Here is a 6,921-nt window from a genome sequence, read left to right as displayed (position 1 = left end):
TATATATACATACATATATATCAATGGGTTCTTTGTTGGAAAAAGTTGAAGTTAAAAGAAAAATTTCACCTTTAAGCCATTGTTTACTTAGTGCATATATATTTATTCGTCAGCTAACTTATTCATGTGTGTGTTTCTCTCTCTCTCTCTCTCTCTCTCTCTCTCTCTCTCTCTCTCTCCCTCCTTTTCCCCTCCCTCTGTGTGCGCGTGAATGCGCGTGCGCGAGTATGTGTGTGTGTGTTTGTCTGTGCGTGTGTGGATAAGTTAGCAAATAATGTACATGCGTGCGTTTAATAAACGAACACATGGATAGAGGAAGTATTATCCAATTATCCCAACTCTCTTTGTACATGTCCGTTCGATGGCTTAAAGAGATTACAGTAAAAATTTTCTCTTTATATTTTCCAACAAAGAACCAAATAGTAACTAAAACCAAACCTGAATAAACTCAATTCCTTGGTTGAAATTCTGACAATAAGAAAATAAAAATATATAATTATAAAAATTCAGTAAAATAACATATTGACGTTTGAAAAAATAAAAATAATAAATAATGCTCTCTCTTCTAAATAATCTCAACTTTTTAATGATTATTGTTGATATAATTATTAATTTGATTTATTTCACAAGTTATAATGTGTAGAAATATTTTTGAAATTGTAGATATTGAACCTATTGTCTATAAATGCTTAGCATTTTCAGTTTTGCTCTAGTATTTCATAGACTTAGACTGTGATCCTGCATACAGCCACATGAACTGCACCCCCGCACCGCTGTGGTGCCAACAACAACACCCTAACTGCTGTCCTCTCATAGATAAAATCGCACATTTTATTACGGATAAGTATTATTGTACTCATATTCCATACGAATGACAACAGAATGTAATCAATGATTTCAATGTGACAACAACGTATTTTGTAATTCTATCTAGGCGGCCATTGTTGTTCTTTAATCAATTTTATTGTTTTTGCATGAGAACGCTGTAAACTAAAATTAAATACCGGAGAGCCGAATATGTTACTCGGTTCCGAATTCCGGTTGAATCGGAATTTCCGTTCACCTTATATCGGTAGCGTATTTAGAAAGGAATCGGTATTCGATAATCTTTATGATCCTCTATAAATATGAGACTTTGTAACTTTGTGTCGTTTTGTGCCAAAGTTAAACATTATTATTTATCATGGAATTGAATAATCGGTGGATGATTTGACAAAATACTTTTCATCCCGAGATCGAATCTCTCAGGTGACTTAGCCTGTCATCTTTACGGTTTCGATAAAATAACTACCTGTCAAATACCGAGATCGATTTTATCGACTATTTCTATCCGTCCAAATGTAAACCTTGTGTCAATGTTACAAATCAATTTTTGGTTATGTTATGAGTTCGAATCTCACATTTCTCCATACAAAATCGATAAAATAGATATCAGAACTGATAGAAAGGAATGCCTGATAAGAAATCAATATAATGCAAAAAAATCAATACATTTTATCTTCAAGGGGTATCATTACATATCTAAAATTGTGTATTCAATCAATTATTACTTCAATTAAGCGAATATAGAAATAGTTTCAGGATTGGCGAAAGGAGAAATTTTGAAAATTTACAAAAGCCTATAAACGTACGAACACCAGTACACACATATAACAGATGCGAGTTTTTCAAATATGAAAATATGGTCAAGTATCTCCTTATGACGGCAAGAGCAAGAAAAGTCAATAATGATACACCCAGCCAGCAAGAAAGGCAGTCTCTATGTAACCGCTCGGCGTAATAGAAATAGTAGCTAAAATCCTTATTATGCGACCCAGTCAGCTTTAATTAAAAACTCATATTAGATAATATAGTCTCAGGTGTAATATGCTTAAAAAAAATAAAAGACAGGCAAGAAACTCAGCTCAAGAATTAATTAAATATAGTGTCATAAAGTCAGAAATTATTTTGCCTGAACATTACAGAATGAGGCAAATGTCAAGTTGTTACATTGATTTATTCGTATAGAAAAGTATATGTGCATGTTTATATAATATTGCGCAGGGTTGGGTGTGTGTCACTATACATACATACATACATACATACATACATACATACATACATACATACATACATACATACATACAAATTGCTGTACTTAAAGGAGAATCTGGATGAAGTGGGATTTTCAGAAAGAGAAATCGACCGGCTAATTCGTACATTACAAGTGCAATCTATGAGTGAAACTGTAAACATATGCAAGACTTTTCTCAAGTTCCAAATGTGAATTTGTCTGTGTTAACTACATCTCAAAGATGGAGCCTTTTATATATGTTGGAAACAGGCTCCCTCCTCAGTGGAAAATTTATAATAATAAAAAATATAAGAGACATACATACAGACGAGACATATATACATACATACATGCATATACATATACGCAGGAGTGGCTGAGTGGTAAGTAGCTTGCTTACCAGCCACATGGCCTCGCGTTCAGTCCCACTGCGTGGCACATTGGGCAAGTGTCTTCTACTACTCGGGCCGACCAAAGCCTCGTGAGTGGATTTGATAGACGAAAACTGAAAGAAGCCCGTCGTATATATGTATGTCATACCGGCCATGACGAAGGGAAATAGCCCTGAAACTCGAGTCGCCTTTATATATATATTTATATTTATATATTTATATATTTGATCCTTTATATTGAACACTCAATATTTCATCTACATTCAATACTTTCTTTCATGGTGCCATCCATTTTTATTTTATTTTATTTTATATTGTATATTGTATATCATATTATATATTGTATATTCCATATTCTATACCCCACATTAGTTCTGCAGGAATATAAATAAAACATAAAAAACAGACAGTGTTGGAACTCTTTTAAGCAAAATAATATATTCCTCTATACACAATCATACAAAAAAACCCCCACCTTTTTTGTATTTATTTTTACTCGCATATATATATATATATATATATATGTATGTATGTATGTATGTATGTATGTATGTATGTGTGTGTATATGTTTGTGTGTCTGTGTTTGTCCCCCCAACATCGCTTGACAACCGATGCTGGTGTGTTTAGGTCTCCGTAACTTAGCGGTTCGGCAAAAGAGTCCGATATAATAAGTACTAGGCTTGCAAAGAATAAGTTCTGGGGTCGATTTGATTCGACTAAAAGTGGTACTCCAGCATGGCAGCAGTCAAATGACTGAAATGCTAGAACGTTAAAACTTAGTGTTCATGCAAAGCTGAGTTCAAAGTCAATCTGTGCCAAGCGGCTTTATCCTGCGTGCTTTTGCTTCGTTACTATGGCCACAGTCCGGACACTTATTGATCAGACAAGAAGAAACAAATGGAAAGATGGGTGTACTTTAAATTGTACACAAAGAAGCGAGATGTTGATAGACAACTTGATGAGGGAATTCCTCAGTTCCCCGAAATGACAGAACTTGATATACCACCAACGGAAGAAGAATTCTCCACTGCAATCGATGAACTTGCAGGCGGAAAAGCACCCGGAAATGACAATATACTTGCTGAAGTTTTGAAAGAGAACAAAGATGCCCTCCTTCCACATTTAAACAAGTTACTAAAGACGTGTTGGTTGGAAGTAAAAATTCCACAGGATATGAGAGATCCCAAGATCATCACTCTCTACAAAAATAAAGGGGATAAGGGCGATTGCAATAACTACAGAAGCATCTCACTTCTGGAAAAGCTTTTGCGAGGATCATTCTGAAACGACTTCAGAAGCTAGCAGAAAGAGTACTACCAGAGAGCTAGTGCGGTTTAAGATCTAACCGCACAACAATGAATATTGTCTTCTCCATTCGTTAACTACAAGGAAAATGCCGGGAGCAGCAATTACCACTATATATAGCAGTTGTCAATCTGACAAAGGCATTTGATGCAGTTAGCAGATCAGGACTGTACATAGTGCTTGGAAAATGTGGCTGTCCCCTGATACTGCTGCAGCTCATTGTTTCGTTCCATGATGACATGAAGGCCACCATTCAGTTTGACGGTTTAACATCAGATAGCTTCAACATCAACAGCAGAGTAAAACAAGGTTGTGTCTTAGCACCAATCCTTTTCAACATTTACTTTGCTGTATTGCTGCAGTTTGCATATCAAGAGTTGCCGGGCGATGTCTTCTTTTGTTGGAGAACTGATGGGTCACTCTTTGATCTTTCTAGACTTCGGGCCAAGACCAAGATCAATAGAGCAACAATAAGAGACTTTCTCTTTGCCGATGATGCGGCACTTTTTGCTCCCAGTGAATTAACTCTACAAATAATGATGGACCACCTATCATCAGCATGCAAGGCTTTCGGTTTGGTCATCAATGTAAAGAAGACAGTCATCCTCACTCAGGAGGGCGCAGTGAAAAGCACATCAAGCTTGATGACAAAGAGCTTGAGACAGTGGACAGATTCTGCGATCTAGGGTCTACCATTTCCTCTACTGCTTCACTTGATGAGATTAACGTCAGGATAGGCAAGGCAGCAACATCATTTGGAAGGCTGACAAAACGAGTATGGAAGAGATTAGATATCAAGACAAAGATCAGGATTTATGAAGCATGTGTTCCCAGAACACTCCTCTATGAATCTGAAATATGGACCTTGTACAGCAGACAGGAAAGGTACCTTGGCATTTTCCATCTCAGATGCCTCCGCAAGATGTTAGGCCTAACAAGGTCACCAATGTTGAAGTGCTGGCCCAGGCGAATCTTCAAAGCATGACAGCTATATTGTATATGAGAAGACTGGGGTGGCTGGGGCATGTCAGGAGAATGGATGACCACTGAATCCCGAAGCAACTGCTCAATGGAGAACTGGCCCAGGGCAAGAGACCAAGAGGAAAACCAAAACTGAGGTATAAGGACAAAATTAGTTTTTCCAAGGGTGAGGTTGGCACCTGGGAAGAGAGGGTTGAGGACAGAACAACATGGAGGACTGTGGTGAAGGAAAAAACTGCTTCACTACAGAAACAAACAAGCTGAGAAGCGGCAGCGGCGAAAGGAAAACAACAAAGATGCGGAGCACCGAGCTACCCTCTTGGTACCAAGTACTGTGACAGAAGCTGCGCTTCAATCATAGGAAGAATCAGTCATGAAAGAAGCCGCAAGAGGGAGAGCCCCTGATGTGTTCGATTTAGTAACCTCTACGCTAAATTGACCGTCTGCACAGACGAAAAGAGCCAATTATTATAATTGTGTGTGTGTGTGTGTGTGTGTGTGTGTGTGTGTGTGTGTGTGTGTGTGTGTGTGTGTGTGTGTGTGTGTGTGTGTGTGTGTGTATGCATATATATGTGTGTATGTGTGAAGCCTTATTGTATTTGTATTCATCACTATCTTTCTCTATATATATGTATGTAAGTATGTATATCTATATATGCATACATATATGTATGTATACGTACGTGCATATGTATATGTATATATGCCCATACACAGTATACATATATATATAGTATACATATATATATATATATATATATATATATACATGCATACACATTATACAAATACATATATATACAAATATATATATATACATACATACATGCATACATACATAAATGCATGTATTAATTCACACACATGCACTCATAGAAGTGTTAATTTGTATGTAGACTACTTATTGCAGAATTGTTTATTTAATTTTTACATATGCGTTTACGCACGCATTTCCAGACATATGTGCAGGACAGGTGCATATAATCTATATCTGTTAACTCATTTCACGTTTTTTTTATGAATATGTATAGGACACACGTTTTCATTCACATTACATATGATGAAATTATACTATCTGACATAGCACAGCAACGAAACTGTCTTGTTTCAGACCGAAAATGATGATGAACGCTAAGTGTTCCCTAAATTAAGCTGTTTTATGGCTGTTGCATTGAATGACGCAATCTGTCGCACAGATAGGCAGACGACTGCGAAAAGTTAAGCAGTTTCGTACATTCTAAATCCAAATGAACTCACCACACAAGAATTATTCAGATTTTGATCAATTTTGTACAGGGAAAGAACCGGTTTTATTTTTTTATGACCATCTTATATTAAAAACAATCTGTCGTTAGGTAGTAAATACAGGGCGTCTACTCACGAGCAAGCAGATATTAAAAATGCAAAAAAAAAACAGGAAAAAATCAGTATCCATTGTAGTCGGAGAATAAGTTTCATTCACTTTTTTTTTCTTTGTTTTCGTTGTAATTTTTGATTTTGGTACACTTACATTTTTGTTAAACAATATATTTTCTATATTCGTTAGTTTGTTATCTGTTTATTGGTTTATCTGCTTGTTTGCACATTACTAAGAGTTTATTACCCTTCGAAATGCTTCAGTTCAAGATAGCGACCAACGAAACATCATTACACGAACCTGTTTCTGAGGTTCATTGTCTTTTTATTTCACAAATTCGACATGAATAGAGGTGAAAAAAAGTATGATTAGATGCATCTTGCCACGACTATTGTACTCAGTGCCAAGTGAATATACTTTAAAATCTGACATTACAGATGTTAAAAGAATTGTGCAAATGTAGTTCTACAAGATCCTTGAAAACAATGTGATTAACGAAAACGAATGTTGTGCAACTGTGTGTGTGTGTGTGTGTGTGTGTGTGTGTGTGTGTGTGTGTGTGTGTGTGTGTGTGTGTGTGTGTGTGTGTGCGCGCGTGTATGTGTGTACGCGCATGCATAGGTGTGATGGGCGTTCACATAGTCTGCCAGATTATACTCAGAACGTATAGTCATACAGTGGCTACGGTACAATACACACCAAAAGTGTGGTGTAGTTACCTCAAATACGGAACTATGTATTTTTTGCAAAACAATGTTCTTATTCTCGTGGCCATGCCTGCGCTATGTATGTATGTATGTATGTATGTATGTATGTATGTATGTATGTATGT

The sequence above is a fragment of the Octopus bimaculoides genome, chromosome 4 (assembly GCF_001194135.2).
Source record: "Octopus bimaculoides isolate UCB-OBI-ISO-001 chromosome 4, ASM119413v2, whole genome shotgun sequence".
Classification (NCBI taxonomy): domain Eukaryota; kingdom Metazoa; phylum Mollusca; class Cephalopoda; order Octopoda; family Octopodidae; genus Octopus; species Octopus bimaculoides.
The sequence above is the reverse complement of the archived record's forward strand: the minus strand, read 5'-3'. Positions refer to the sequence as shown.